We start from the raw sequence: 17,319 nt of genomic DNA, 5'->3' as shown, positions 1-17,319 counted from the left end.
GAGCCATATGTATTTTTTAAATAAAACTGACATGCTACATATAACATGTGTATAAGTGGGATCTTCTATTCAGAAATCAGTTTAGAGAAAAAATGTGGAGCATATGCTTAAGAATAGAAAACTACATTGCTTTTCTCATTATTTATGCAAAAATATCAAACAATATAGTTTCCTTAATTATGAACAGCAATAAAAAATATAGTCACCACATTGAATTCAGAAAAATGCTGTTCAACAAAAAGTAGTATTCTTTCTCAATTTTGGTTTTTACTTCTTATATAATTATTTGGCAGTTTTATCTATATCTAGTTAAATATACTATTAATAAGTGTCTGCAGACCTATAAGCAAATAACGAAGGCAGCTAACATTACTTATGGACAACAAAAAATTGGGTATTATATTTATAATTTCTATAGAAATGAAAAAATATTCAGCAAGTGATAGTTTGTTTCTCATCCCTGCTTTTGACTAAATATATATTCATTTTTGATATATTCTCATTAAATACACATAAATATATTTTATAAAATACTAAACATTTTTAAAGTATTTGTTATGTCTAGTATGAGTTTAACTTTGAAAAATAAATGTATCTACTCTTAATTTCTAATTATTAAGCAAGCCCCACAAAAGGAAAATAAAAAGAAAAAAAGCCCGATGAGTATTTCAGAAAGGCATACATAATGTTTATAAATGAGAAAAACTTGGATAATGAAATAATTAATTCACATTATGTATTTAATCTTAAAATTATTTATAAAAATAATGAATTTTAATTGATACCTAGATTAATTTTAAACATATTAATGAGTTGCAAGGGTAGAGAGGACCTGAATATTAGCATACATTTTAAGAATATAGGGCCAGGTGGGGTGGCTCACGCCTGTAATCCCAGCACTTGCCTGAGGTCAGGATTTTTGGGCCAGCCTAGGCCAGCAGGGTGAAACTCCGTGTCTACAAAAAATAGAAAAAAATAAAAATAAAAATAGCTGCGCATGGTAGCGGGTGCCTGTAATCCCAGCTACTTGGGAGTCTGAGGCAGGAGAATCGCTTGAAACTCGAAGGCGGAGGTTGCAGTGAGGCGAGATCAGGCCACTGCACTCCAACCTGGGCAAAAGAGCGAAACTCTGTCTCAAAAAAAAGAATATAGAACAAGCATGAGAAGATGAAGAGACTATTGTATAACTCCATCAAAATGTTGGATTTAAATGGATGAATCATCATAAATTATAAATTATTTTGCTTCTTAAATCTGAAATTTAGAAGGCATTTAGTAATAGACTTGTCTCATATTGTCTCCAACGATTATGTCTGATTATCAGAATACTGACCGTTGCATAATGCTATTGGTATAGTATTTGAAAGAACAAGAGAAATAAGGTAACATTAATTATAATACAGAATTGCATCATAAAAATAGAATTACAGGGAATTTTAATTTTCTCATATATATCCATATATTTCAAAATTTCTGAATTAAATAATTGGATTTTTTTAATGTCTAAAGAGCTGGATTGTCAAATTAGACTTACATGGATCAGATAATTTAGCAATATTAACCTTTCTTGACAGTTATTTAGGAGTACAAAAAACTGTAAGCCACAGGTGAGACAGAGAAATAGCGCAAATTATGCTCCCCAAATCTATTCTTGTTTTAGGATGCACCATGAACTAGATTAAGATTGGCTTTTCCAAGTTGGAATAAAAAGTCACATTTTTGTTGTTTATCTCAATTTTTTCTTAGATTATTTTATTGCGGCCATAAAATTCCCCAATAATTCTTGCCCCTTCAATTACCAGATTCTATGTTTGTTTAGCAGATGTAATTCTAGGCAAAGGTAATCCTAGGCACACTCCGCTGAAAACATTTACCCTATTGATTAGGAACTTCCTTTAGGAATTCTGAAAGGAATTGTATCAACTATTTGTATCAAGATTTATTAAGCTACCTGCTTTTTATTCAAGGCGAGGTCTCACCGTAAAGGGGGAGAGTCTAGATGGCTGTTCAACCATTTCTTTCCCATTGTATAATACTTCTGCAAAAGTTGAGACACTGTAAATGTATATCAGTGAGTTCTGCAGAGAAGCACAAGCAATCCAATCAGTTGAAAAGCCTCAGGGAATTTTACCTCAAGAATGTATAATTATTCCCGAGTTCCCGGACTGCTGGACTCCCTTAAGAATTTCCAGCTTGTTAGTCCCATGATTCCATGGGCTCATTCTTTAAAATAAATTTATTCTACAGAAACTTCATTTGTTTTTTTTTTGCTTGTAAGACCTTACCTAATTGGATGAAGCTCATCTACATTATTGAAGATAATCTTAAAGTCAACTGCTTATAGAAGTTAACCACCTTGACAAAATACCTTGATGACAAAACCCTAGATTGGTGTAGTGATTGAATAAGTGTAGGTACTATAGCCTAGTTTAATTGACACATAATACCATAACAAGGTGTGGGCCCTCTGTTAATGCAAACGACTCAGGCCTTTGGGACTTACTCAGACCTTGATTCTAAATATATCAATTCTACTTAATAATGTTCTATTCACAAACTTGATTTTATGATTGATTGCTAAGAATCTATTTTGTTCACTAAATTCAAATTCAACCAATTGCCATCTGTCAACTTATGGCCAAGTTTTAATTTTCACTAGTTTCCAAGAGGTGTTTCTCAAGAAATATTGCCTGTTAGTGTGGCTTTGTTCTGTGTGGCACGCTGTATTTTCCGAAGATGGCCACACTAATATTTCCCAGCTCACATCATTTCTACAGTGTGACCATGACATTTCTCACAAAGGATAATTTGGAGGAAAAGTTTATTCTATAAGTATCAAAATATTGTTTTTGAAGTCAATGACAGATCTTGATCTTAAGATATTCTGGCATTTTAATAACACATTATATTATTGCAGGTTTTCTCTTTGTGCATTTTTTAGATTTATATTTTGTTATTAAAGTACTTAATCTAAAAATGGCAGCAGATTTCTCTTATTTAATGAACTTCATTCTAAATGTGACCACCTCTGAGCTTTACTGTACTGGCTACTCTCTGGTAGCTCAACAACAATGGTTTCATAGCTTCACGTCACTATAAAAACCTCTGAGCTCTTGGACCCTGACACAGGCACCTTATGAAATTGCAGATGCCTCAGGAAAACAATTTCCAAAATGCTTTTTCTCAAATTTTTAAAAATTCTCTGCAGTAAATTTCATGAAAATTTTGTTTGTTTTCCATTTTGTTTGATTCTTTTATTGCCTTACATCAAACTGCTAAATCATAGGCATAAACAAAATTATTTTCTGTCTTTAATGTTGGATATTATTATCTCAAAGTTACTCATCTCTGATTCTCCATCTATATATACAATACAACAGAAACACTATAAAAATTAATAGTGCATTTATATGCTGTCAGAGGCATTGTTACACAGCATTTTAATTGCCCTCAAACCCATTTTGGCCAATATCTTTTTACATGAAGAATTCAGTTTTTCAAGAAGTGAATCCTAAATACTAGTCTAGTACGTAACACCTGGCTGCCAACTGGTGTCTTCTGTTTAATATTTCTCCAAATAAATTCCTTCCCCAAGTATACATAAATCTATGTAAAACAAGCCACTAAATTATGCTAGATTTATTTTCACTTGGATAAGTGGTTTAGAGGATAGTGATTAGAAATCTAACCAATCTTTTTTAAAACTTTTTTTAAACAATTTATTTAAAAAATGAAAATTTGCACAATTTGCTTTAGAATCTGAAACATGGGGAAAAAGATGTATGGTCAATAGGAAAGCATAGATGAACTTGTTTCCTTTGCATTTTCATTCAATTTTTCAATCAAATGAAGAAAGGCAAAAATGAAAAAAGAAAACCTTATGATAATTTTCATATAAAAATCCCTATGAGAATATTAATTATAATTAAATTGAATTTGTAAATTGCTTCCAGATAGAATTAATATCACTTTGGTATTGTATTTAATGATGGCAATTTTGCTATAGTATTTATCCATGAACATGCAGTATTTTTATGTTAACTTCAATGTTCAAAAACTGTAACAACTTTCATTAAAGTATTTCATTAAAGTATTTTATCCCCAGATAGCCTTTTAAATTTATTTTCTATTAGGTGTATTTAAGCTGTACAACATGATGTTTTAATAATGAAACTTGTGAAAAAAAATTCTGTCTAGTTTCATTGCAACTCCAAAGGCAAAGCTTTATAAATAAGAACTTGATACTTGTTAGTTCAGAACACTCGAGGGTTGGGGAGATTATCTCTGTTTGTTGCTTAAAGTGCCTCACTTTCTAGGCTCTTTACTTCTTGCCAGCTTCGATCATATCTTTCTCTGGTATCAGATAACATTGCATATCCACTTTCTAGCTTCTAAAATTCTCATGACACCTCTTCAGCAATCTTCCACTTACTTGGGTTCTTGATCTTTTATTTCTATTTTTTATATTTCTATTGTTTCTATTGTTTATAGCGGTAAGTTTCTATGATAGAAGAGATAAATGTCTATATCTAGTCTTCCATAGCAGACTGTTAGTTGGCTTTGGACTTTCACTCAACTTTTAAAAACCAAGAAATGCAATAAAAACCATCTGTTTCCAGTTTTACAGGCAATACTTCTATCATGGAGCATTTGACAACTAGCCCCTTATGGAAAAATATGAATCAAAAGTAGTATAGATAAGAAGAAAAGTTAAATAAAAACAAAACAGTTATATAGAGACCATGATTATATTGCTGGTGAGCACAAAATTTATCTCAACAAAAACTAGTTTTGAAAAATGGGATTTTGTTATTGCAGAATTTGAATACACTTTTTCTAATCCATATCAAAGAAGAAAATAATATAAAAACATTCAACCTTGGAATTAAGTATTGCTCTCTAAAAGTAGAGTTTAGAACTATTTTAAATATTTAATATAGAAACATGGAAAAAATATATTAAAATTATAAAATCTATGCTTTTAATAATTTTTATTATGGTGGTGGAATATATTTTAAGAACCAGATAGACTATCTGGTGAAGCAATGTTTACATACATTTTGGGAATTCTTTCTGTTTATTTATCTACTCTGATAATCAAGAAAATTAATATGTAAACTTTTAAATACATTTATTTTGTTCTCATTAATTATAACTTTTCTGCCATCTGCCAATTTCTCTCTCTTTCTCTCCATTTATCTATATGAGTGTCTTGAATCCTACTTGTCAAATGATTTTACCGATGACTTCTAGGGGGCTAGTTTGAATTAATTTGCTACTTCTTTTTTTTAAAACAGTTTACTTATAGCCTGATGCTTTTATAATCCTGTACTTCTTATTAAAAAATAAATTCATTGATTTAAAACAAAAATAAATATCTTGTTCTTAATGGTCACTGAATTTGGGAATAAAAAGTAATATAAATAAACATTTAATTTTGTAAATTTATAATACTTTTACTATAAATTTATTTTAACATATTTATAAATGTGTTAAATGTACAATTTAGTACATTTATAGGTGTGAAATGTACAATTTAGTACATTTATAATTTATAAGTATATAAATAATTACATGAAATCACATTAATCATTAAATGTAGAACATTTCTCAAGGGGTCATGGATATCAACAAAATTGATGATAATAAAGAAACAGATATATCTTTAACTTCATGCTAACTCCTGAATTCCTGTTAGGGCTGGAATTAAGATAAATCCAAGAAGGTAGCTACACACCCTGAATTAATCCCCAGTTATGTGGACATGACTTGTGTTTGACTCTTTTGCGGTCAACTGGTTACTCAGAAGATCTGCCCCATCAAGACCAGGTTCAATAATGAACACAGAATGGATTTGCCATTACTCTTCTTGATCTCACCACACTCTTTCTCTCCTTTCACAGTTTTAGACTCTATTATTTGAAAACATGACTGTCATCTCATATACAACTAAATCCTAACACAGTCAGACCTTGTCACCCCACTTCACTCTGATCAATGGCCAAGATGCCAAGAACAGTATGGTACAGCCAGGTATTTTCTAACAACAAAGCAGAGGCATATGTGTATGACCAATGGCCTATGTTTTTGTCAAATGAATGTTTTCTAAACAAAAAGAAATTCTGCCAAATCGAATAATTAAACTATTAAAATCTTGTACCTTGTCTTTAAAATTTTTTGCCTTTACCAACATGATAAAAATATCAGGTTCTGAAGTTTTTCATCATGGAAAATCATTACTTAGTATTACTAATTATAAGATGTTAATTACTAATCGAGGACATGCAAGAATTTGTAGAACTTCCTGGTTATATGTAATTGTATTCACATTTATGAAAGCTTAAGCAGAAATTAGCTTTCATAACATAGCTGGTCTTTTAAAATACATTTAGTGTTCTCCTTTTAGAGAAGATGTATTTGCACATTAAAACAAAACTATATGAGTCTTTAGTAGTTACTAAAGAATTCAATCAATTATCAGATACTTTGACTACCTTGAAGTCTCCTATTTCAGACCCATTGGTCTAGCATTATATAAATGTCTTGGCTACCCAAAGGAAAGAGTATGATTTACTACATACACCAATTAATTATAATTGGTATGTTGAACAGTGAACACATATGTGGAACTTTCCAATTGTTCATTTTTAAAGTCTCTGGTATGTACACCTAATTTATTCTAGCTCTCATTGCAAGTTTCGAAAAAACAGAGATGACTTTTTTTAAAAAAGTTGTTTTACTTTATTTTAAAAAAGGTACAGTTATTTAAGATATCACAGAGAAGAAATCTGAGAGAAAGGACATAATGATGGAGTCCCAGAAAGTTGGAGAAGGACGAAGTTCTCAGAAAGGAGGCTATGGTGGGAACAAATTTTTGAGAGCTTTTACCAACAAGTGGAAAGGGGTTAAAATATGGAAATTGTGAATCTGAGCAGGAGCACCTACCACGTTCTCTGTAAAATAAGAACATCAAGGAGAAAATTGGGCATAGGTGTCAGAACAGTGCCTAGTAGACTCCAAAGATGCTTGAGAGAGAGGGCTTAAGGCTTTGAAGACATTTCATGCAAGTAAAATAAGAGAGAGAGACACAGAGACAGAGAGAGAGAGAAATATGCAAAAAAGGCCACTCTAATTAAAAAAAAGAGAAATTGAAATACTTTTTAAAAAAATAAGAAAAACAATGTTTCGGTGGACAGAGATCCAATGTGACTGCTGTATATGTCAAAAAATATGAGATACGTGTCACAGCCTCCTGTATTAATTCTCCTTGTCCTACATGTTTTTTTCTACATCCTTTTTTCTCCTCTTTCCTGAATTTCTAGCATGTGGTCAATATTATTTGGAAATAATTGCTACTGCTACTGAATTTTATTTAGAGAAAGTGACAACACACATCTGTGACTATGACATTTAACCCAGTAACAATGAAAGTAAAAGAGCATATTAACCAATGCCATCACCAACCTAAGAATCAAGAGATGACTGGCTTAGGTTATATTGAGAATATTTGAAAATATTAATGTATTATAACTCTATAAATATTGAGGCCCCGAGGAAATTATATTTTATTTTAATGGTAATTTAGTCACCTTTTAGTATATAGTATAAACACATGTATTTTACAAATGCATTATCTTGGTAATCAATTCTTTAAGCTTTCATTTCACTGTAACTTCTCTGATTCACCAAATTATGTTACATTCCATTAGAACCATGCATTACCAGGTAGAGACAATGAGTAATTTGCCTATAATGATTTATGTCAGAGACTAAGTGCTATACTTTTAATGTGTTTTGGTAAAATAAAGCACTGGGAATGCTTTATTCTTAATTCTGTTTCTGTGGTCTTAAGTGTTCAACATATTAAAGATAAAATGTACTTCAAATATCTCCTCCTGAAAATGTAGAATGGAAATGAATCATTAGCATTGTCTTATCCAATGGGCTTCAGAAGCACTTGCTAAGTAACTTCATTGAACAATGGAATTTAGGACTTTGTAATAAAAATTTTAAAAGGATTGTAGTATTTATGTGTGCAAAGGAAACTAACAGCTACTGGAAATAAGTGCCTTGTGTTCCATTTATTGACATATGACCTTAGAGTGGAAGATTCTCATAAGTCTGCAATCCCCCGGCACAGTATAGATGTGATTTATAATAAAACGATGTTCATTAAGAGCCTCTTTTGGACTATATCTTAGCTGTACAGAACCCACATATCTTCATTAGGACAGTGTGTAAGGAATTTATTTGTTTCTAACTCTATGGTAAGGTGATTAATGTAAAACCAACTGCAGCAGTTCATACCTGTTTCTAGGACTCAAACTATTTTACCTTCTCTTAAATTTTACCTATTACATGTTGAAATGCTAAAGAAGAGAAAGGAGGAATGTGACTGGAACAGCTCTTATTGTCATATTTCCTGCTAATATTCCAAGTAGAAAAAAAGAATCCCAGCAACTATTTACCCAAATTCTTTCAATCACTCAGCATCATATAATTAATAAAATATTAAGTTAGTCTGACTTAATCCTGATGAAAATGTAGTCAGCCTATTTATTAATCCTGCAGGTCTGATAGGAAACAGATGATACCATCAAAAGGTGTATTTAAAGATAATTTAATAAACTGAATATTTACAGACATCATTTCATAATTTAGTGAAACTAAAATGGAAAGTAAAGCTCTTAGGAAATAGCAGTAGCTTTAAGTTATTACCATAACTAGATTTGCAGGAAAGATCCACTTTATCAAAGCTTATCAAGTGGTAGAGCCAAGAAAGAGGAGCCAATCAAATGTAACTCTAGCCATAGAGGAAGGTAGCCAATGACAATACAATGGTTCATGATGAACAGAATAGATAAAAAATACTAAATTGGGAAGACTGCTGGTTCTAAGGTGGCATTATGGAAGCAAGTTCACTTCTCTCTGTAATGTAAACCAAAAATAAAATTCTAATCCCCCTAACCCACTGAATAGTCTTTCTCTAGACTGAGGGCATTCCAAAGTAAATCTGAAAAACTAGTTCAGACCACAGTGGGAAGATGGGGTTGAACATGCCTCATTATACCCACATCCCTTCAAAATTCAGGCATAATTGATCAGCATTAACATTAAAACAGAGATCTTAAGACTGACAAAACAGACTCTGTAGCAGTGGAGATGACAAATTTCAACCTGACTCTAGTTTACCATCACATGACAGATGGCAGGTCCTGAAAGAAATTAGTTTCTCTCGAAATATATTCCTTTGACATATTTTTAAATGGCCCTGCAAAGCTGTCTCTTGTGGGGAAAATCATTCTGTAGAGAATGCTCTCCCTTTTCCAGCTATTTGCCTGATCCAGGAGAGATTTAACTAAGAGTCTGGCACCTTTTAAAGACTAGTAAGAGACACTTACCATCTATTCTACAAGATCAGAATCTTGGTCTCCACAATCCCTTATTTCAACCCAGATACCCAGATACTCCTATCTCTTGATTTCAGATAATACTTAATAACTTAAATTTTTTCAATAAATTGCCTATCAAAAATCTTTGAGTCTACCTGTGACCTCTAAGCCCCCACTTTGAGTTGTCCCACCTTTCTGGACCAAATCAATGCATACATTTCATGTATTCCTTGATGTCTTATGTCTCTCTAACATGTATAAAAACAAGTTTAATTCAACCACCTTGGACACACGTTCTCAGAAACTCTTGAGACTGTGCCTTTGACCTTGGTCACTCATATTTGGCTCAGAATAAATCCCTTCAAATGTTTAACAGAGTTTGACTCTTTTTCATCAACAATAATTGATTCCCTATGCTTACATTTAGGCCTCAGAGAAGACTTAGAACCTCCTGGTACTGGCCCCCAGCCAAGGAGTCACTGGAACCTGGAGGTAAGGTGCCGTCATAGGCCCATTGAAAACCCTTCGACTTCCAGCTTCTTTATGCGTGGAACTGGTAAGTTCTCTTGAGCCCTGCACCTCCTGTTTGCCTGATGGTCCTTGGTTTATTCTGAGCTGGTTTTTGGTTTGTTTTGGTTTGGTTTGGTTTGTTTTGGTGTGTTTTGTGTGTGTTGTTTTGTTTTAGCTCCTAAGAAGTAGTTTAGGAGCCTAAGTTTGGTTTGAAGGTGCATTCTAAAAGGCTTCTCCTTTACCTTTATCTCCCAAAATTAATCTCTATTGGCTTGTCTGCACATTTGCATGGGGAACTGTCATTTTCATAGATAAATGAGAGAGTGAGATTCTCAGCTTCAAAAAGAAGGGCATTTTGCTTCTTCCAGAAGGAAAGCCCTTGGGTGATGGAGGCCCAACTGGGAGTGCCTGGGGAGTTGACCCCATGTGATATGCAGTGGCTCTACAGGCAACTCCCCAACAAATTAAAAGGGCTCATCCAGGAAAGGCATATAAGTACTGATTACTCATGGTTTTGAGCTCTCTTGGAGGTAATAGACCCCTGGAGAGAGAAACTGGAACCAGGAGTCATAACTACTTTACATAAAACTTCTTTAAACATCCCAACTTCATAATTCTATCAACCCTTGCATTTTTGTGTTCTGGTCTGAGAGATTTTTCTTCTCTACCCCCAGACCATTTGACCATTTTACCCTCTGGTGAGAAAGTATTTGGGCTCTCAGAGGAGGGTTGAGCCTAGGGACTCAGACCCTTTTGTCAATCAATATCCTAACTTGCCTCAGTGTTGCCTCAACCAATGTCAGCTTTTTCATTGTAATCTTTGCTTTTTGATTTTTCTTAAATTTCTTAGATGTGTTCAATCTAGGGTAAAAGCAGAAAACTCTGGGGCCTGTCCTTGTTGGTGAATGAGCAGGGGCTCCCTTTGGTCCACTCAGTCTTCAATAGTGTTATAACCACATTGATTTTCATTTTATTTATTTAATTTTTAGTAGCCATCTAAAGATTTCTGCCCTTCTGGGATGAGTCCTCTGACTCTCCTTTTAAGCCTATATATGAAGTAAAGGTGTTTAGATAATCAAAATGAAGGAATACATTTTTATCAAATTTTATTACAGGTATTTCTTGTTTCTAACTTAAGGGGAATAAAAAATTTGTCTAGTAAGATTGTTAGTAGCAGCAAATCTTTACGGATCTGAAGCAACCTCAATTCTTGCCTCCTCAGATGAAAGAATTTGACCAATGGGTTTAAGACAGAATGAGAGACCCAGGCAAGTTTTAGAGCAGGAGTGAAAGTTTATTAAATAGTATTAGAGTAGCGATAGAAGGAAGTAAAATATACTTGGAAGAGGGTCAAGTGGATGACTTGAGAGATTCACGTACATGATTTAATCTTTGACTTGGGGTTTTATATGTTGGCATGCTCCTGGGGCATTGTGTCACTTCTCCCCTGATTTGTCCCTTGCAGTGGGCTGTCTGCATGCACAACACTTGGGAGGGGCTGCATGCGCAATGTGTTTACTGAAATTGTGCACATGCTCATCTGAGGGATTTTTTTCCCTCACCAGTAGACTGTTTCTAGAGGAAGGTCATATACCAGTTAAGCTCTAATATTTTGCCTCTTAGCGTGCATGCTCAAGCCCACTTGCCCAACTCCTGAGATCATATCAGAAAGCTGCTGATCACCAGTTTAAGATGTTTTTATTTATTGGGAGACTGCTTTTCCCTGGCACTGGCTGCAACTAATTATTCTTTTAGAGAGACAGTTAACAACCCCTTGACCATCACCTGATGGTCACCTGACATTCCTGGTGGGGGTTGAGGGAGCCCTTTCCTGCCCAGCTCTTGTTTGCCTGACTACCTACTGTAACAAGATGATCTGAGATGTAAGAAAAAATAATGAGAAAAATATTTAAAAATAAAAACGTCACTGTCTACTTAAAGCAGTTATGATTATAAATTTTAGCATATGCAGGTATAAAGAAAATAATTATAACATTGAACCATGTTAGCATATAAATTTTGAGTGTAAAAATGAGCACTAAAATATTACAACATCTTTGTGTTGTTTAGAAACAACATTAAGATAATATTTTCATTTATATTTTGTAATATTAAATAAGCATGAAGGCACTTCAAAAGTAAAAATTTAAAGAAATAATGATAAATTATATAAATTATAAACATATAGAATGTAAATAGTGAATATGAAATGTCAAGACCAAAGCCTCTGTTATCAAAGTCAATTAAATGAAAAAAGAAAGTATAGTGAAGAATAAAAAAACAAAAAAGCCTATGGGATCTTCTAGTTTCAGCTGTGACATATGAAGTGCTAAGAAATGGTCAACTTCTATCATTTTAATGAGAAAATGCTCAAAAAACTGAACATCAATGATTTTATTTGGGCTTATCAGAAAAATAAGGTAAACAGCCACCTCCTAATCTAGTGAGACAGATAAATCCAGAGAGTCACAGTTGAGATCTGCTTACCTGAAACAGAAATCACTGGCGCTATAAACAGGTACAAACATTTAAATAACAGTTTTGATGAATCCTTGGAAGCTACTCAGATAAGAGTGAGAAACTTATGACAGCCACAGTCTTAATGTCTTTTACTTCCAGGAACCCAGTAAAGTTCTCATGATGAAATGCTAAGTGAGATCTCATCTTTGCTCGGCCAGAGGTAAAAGAAATAACCAAAGAGAAAGTGATTACACAAAAGACCAAAAAAAAAAAAAAAATGCTGGCAAAGACGTGGAGAAAAGGGGCCCCTTATACCTTGTTGGTGGGAATGTAGATTAATATAGCCATTGGGGAAAACAGTGTGGAGGCTTCTCAGAAACTCAAAATAGAACTACCATATGATTCAGCAATCCCACTCTTGAGTATTTATGCAAAGGAAAATAAATCAGTATGTCAAAGGGATACCTGTACCCCAATGTTTATGGCAACACTATTCACAATAGCTAAGATATAGAATCACCCCAAATGTCCATCCACAGATAAACTGATTAAAAGAATGTAGTATATATATGCAATAAAAAAGAATGAAATAGTGTCATTAATGACAACATGGATGAGCCTGGAGGACATTATGATATGTGAAATAAGTCAGGCACAGAACACTAAGTACTGGATGCTGTCACTCCTGTGTGAGAGGTAAGCAAAAAAAGTTTCAGCTCATGGCAGTGGAGAATAGAATTGTGGGTATTAGGGGCTGGGAAGGGGAAGAAAAGGGGAATATAGGGAGAAATTGAATAATGGATACAAAATTACAGCTAGATAAGAGGAATGAATTCTGTTGTCCTGCATCACTATAGAGTAAATATGTTTAACTATTTATTGCATATGTTCAGCAAGGTAGAAGAAAGAATTTTCAATGTTCACAACACAAACATATATAAATGAAGTGATGAGTATGCTAATTATCCTTACTTTATGATGACACAGTGTATGTGCATATAGTAATATCACTCTGTTTTCTGTAAATAATGTACAATTATTATGTGTAAACTAAAAATTAAAAAAAGTAAAAGAAGACAAGGTTATGGGAACATCTTTATCTATAGAGTAACAAAGATGTGACTTAGAGTATGCATCATGCAAGGCAGGAAAGAGTGGAGCAAAATGTTGTATTACATTTAAAACAAAACCAAAAACAGAACCCATAAACCTAGGATTCTGTATTCAGCAAATATTATTCAAATGTAAGGAAAGATACCCATACAAACAAACTGAGAAAATTATCCCTTAACAAACCATTCTAGCAAGAACTGTTAAAAGTTCATCAGAAAGAAGTAAAATGATGTCGATCATAAACTGGGATGTCGATAAAGAAAGTAAGAAACTTGAAAAAGGGAGACAAAGCCAAATAAAATATTTCATTTGTCGTATTTTTTAAATCTAAAAGATAGCATTTTAAATGATATCAGCACTGGAATATTGAGGATATTAAATAAATGATAGAAATGTCATACGAGATAAAAGGGAGGAATAGGGAATAATCTATTCTAAGGAGCCTGCACTACACATGAAGTAGTATAGTGTTATTTGAATATTTACTTGAAAAGTATAACATGTATATTACAAATTCTAGGGAAACCCCTAAAAAATATAAAACTAAAAGAAAGGAAGTAAACTTGCTATGCTAGGAGGATGCATAGCAGATAATCATACAAAATACTCCATTGAAACTAGAAGGAAGAAAAAAGAGGAGACATGTTAATATGGGTAAAAGAATTCAAAACTTAGATGACATCATTGAACTTTTAAAAGATATATATATATATCTTTATATATATGTATTTGGGCTTATCAGAAAAAGGTAAACAGTACATATATACACACACACATATATACGTATATATATATACATATATGTATATACATACATATATGTACATATATACGTATATATATGTATACATGTATATGTGTGTGTGTGTGTGTATGTGTATATATACATATTTTTTGAGAGACACAGAATGGGGAAAGGATTTTAAAAAAATAATGAAAGATGGAAACATACTTACTACACATTTAAAAATAAAAAGAAATTTGAATTAGGAAAGAATCTTTAAGCCATTAGACATTATTTGGGATAATACATTTTACCACACAATAAGAAATAATTTAACTATTTAAGCATTTATAGTGGCTTTAAATATATTCACCTAATAAGTCTTAACCTATAAAGTTATACAATTGTATGTGGGGTTTGACGTCTTAATACTCAACAGAATAGAATCTTAACAACTTATTAATTTCAACACACCTCTTCTAATTAAATGAGAAAATAAATTATCCAGTAGGCAAACATAAATATAAATAAAAATATTTTAATCAGCTGGGTGTGGTGGCTCATACCTGTAATCCTGGCGCTTTGGGAGGCTGAGGTGGGAGGACTGCTTGAGCCCAGGAGTTCAAAACCACCCTGGGCAACATAGAGATAATCCATTTCTACAAAAATTTTTCACAAATTCGCTGGGCATGGTGGTGCATGCCTGTGGTTCTAGCTACTCTGGAGGCTGTGGTGAGAGAATTGCTTGAGCTTGGGAGATCAAGGCTACAGGGAGCCATGAATGTACCACTGCACTCCAGCCTGGATGACAGAGTGACACTTTGTCTAAAAAAAAAATAATAATCAATTTAATGATTTTGACTTACACAAACACGAACAATGTGAAAATACACACTTAGAGGTTAGAAGTCATAAACTATGTAAACTCAAATGAAAGCCATATTTGAAAATTATCTTTAAAATTTGAATAAATTTGAGTAGTTAATTGGTTAAAAATAATACAAAAGACAGAATACAAAAACTTAATGGTAATGAAACTATAACAATGAGACTGGATCAGGAAGTGTGCCACCTTAATACACATTGAACACTCTCCAAAATGTAAAAACAATAATAATGACCGTGTCTTTATTTATACCCTTGGCATTTTGTTCATCATTGACTTTGACATTAATTTTGATTTTTAACCATTTGCATCAGAATAGTATTTATTTTGGTTGCTATGACTTTTGGTACACTTTTAATTTTTGCACCTAAGGCAAGGCTTTTGGTCACCTTATCGTAGGAGAGTTGGATGAGAGATCACTGGAAAAGAAGCAATATGACAAAGTGTAGACAAAGATGAAATTTAGTAGAGACTTACTATATATATTCTAGATGATGTTTTTTCAGCATCTTAGGTAGAAACTGACCCCTTATAATGTCATCTGCTTATTCCAAACTTCTTGGGGAAAAAATATCCATCTCCTTATTCCTATTATCTCTTCCTGGGACTCACAGATCAGGTGGATTTTCATTCAGAGTAAAGACTGTATTTTTTTTAATTGTAAAACATGTGTTCAAGATTGTGCTCTCTGCAGTTTTTCAGTGGTGTTGGTGGTTAGGAGGACAGTGTAAGATCCATTCTACCTGAGTTCAAGATTGGCCTTTGCAGTTTTGTAGTTCTCAGAAAACTAGGCACCCTATCTAAAGATCATGTAGGGCTGCAATGGGAGAAATAGAGATTGAACTCATTGGTGTTAAGTATGTGTGCATTTAATAGGAATTTGGAAGTATTCAAGATATATTAGAGACAGTGAGATTAGAGTCTTTTAAAGTCCAGTAGGTATGTGGGATCCCTATTGGCCTGCTGGCAATTGTATAAAAAGATAGTTGATTATGTCTAGAAAAAGAGGATCCAAGTATAATCAGGTAAAGCCAAAGGTGAGACTATAGCCAAAACTAGTTGAGTTCCTCATAGTTTGGTGAGTTTGCACTTAAGAATGATATTAGCCTGTTTTATTATTCAGATAATTGCAGGTGATAAGGGCAGTGTAGCTTTTACAAGAGTATAAATCCCATTATATGTTCTGAATATCCTTACCAATGAAGTAAGTTCCTTTATTGCTAAAGAGAAACGATGAGATCCTTCAAATAGAGAAAAGTATTTTAATAGAAGCTTAAGTTAAGCTAAAGTGATAGGAGTCTATTTATGAAGATGAGCTTCCAACCATCTGAAAACATGCACATTAAGGTTAGAACTGTCAAAAATTTCCATAAGAGTTAAACAGGCAAGAAATACTTTATTGAAAACCTTTACCATATTAAAGAGATATGAAACTCATCTCCATTGAAACAAATCATGAGAGTTTTAAGCACTGTGTGAGGCAGTGAAAAAGTAGTGGAAATATTGAGGGAGAGAGGTTAGTCAACGTGATTGGGCAATATGTGTTTGCTAATTGGTGCTTATAAAAGTTAGGCTGCTACCCCCTACAGAAACTGGGAGACAGGAGTGCTGTCTTTCTTGATCATCACATTTCCAAGGTGTGTATCCCACTTCCTTGTGACATGCATTTCTGAGTTGCAAAAATGCCAAGGGACTGGGGGAAAAATAATATATCAAAGGAGGCAGAGAAATAATTTACACTTGCAAGTTTTTGTAAGTAAATGCTCTTAAAAGAAAGGGATGTCAGTGGCCAATAGTCAGGAGAAAGCCTGGTTACAGTTTAGAAAAGCTAAGGAGAATATGAAGACCATCTTGGTCAGAACATTTTTATACTGCCTTATACTTAGAAAATGACTGAAATATATTTGCAAATGGAGAAAGGGACCAGAAGATCTGGTACTTTTCTGTGCCCTACCTTTATATTTTTACCAGGATTTGTTTCTGGCAGATGGGACAAGTTGAGATGAACTACTTAACATGAGGGCTGAAACGTGCAGTAGACCTTTGCAATTTTGCCAGAATTTATAATCATCTGGAAGCCATAGACTATATTTTGGCAAGAAATCAAGAATCCTAGCAGCTGTTTGGATATCTTAAAAGACCATCTTACCTATGTAACAAATCTGCACATTCTGCAGATGTATCCTAGAACTTAAAGTATAATTTAAAAAGGCCATCTTAATAGATAAAATATC

General features: G+C 33.2%; 1 long non-coding RNA gene across 2 annotated transcripts in view; it reads left to right on the top strand.

Annotated features, from left to right (window-relative positions):
- Positions 1–17,319, top strand: part of LOC117975628 (uncharacterized) — a 698,477-nt gene that overhangs the window by 531,435 nt on the left and 149,723 nt on the right. For both annotated transcript variants that reach the window (XR_010109635.1, XR_010109636.1), the window contains one exon: positions 9,820–9,948. This is a non-coding gene — a long non-coding RNA (uncharacterized LOC117975628). The remainder of the gene's footprint in view (positions 1–9,819; positions 9,949–17,319) is intronic.

Source organism: Pan paniscus, chromosome 14 (genome assembly GCF_029289425.2).
Source record: "Pan paniscus chromosome 14, NHGRI_mPanPan1-v2.0_pri, whole genome shotgun sequence".
Taxonomy (NCBI): domain Eukaryota; kingdom Metazoa; phylum Chordata; class Mammalia; order Primates; family Hominidae; genus Pan; species Pan paniscus.
The sequence above is the reverse complement of the archived record's forward strand: the minus strand, read 5'-3'. Positions and strand labels throughout refer to the sequence as shown.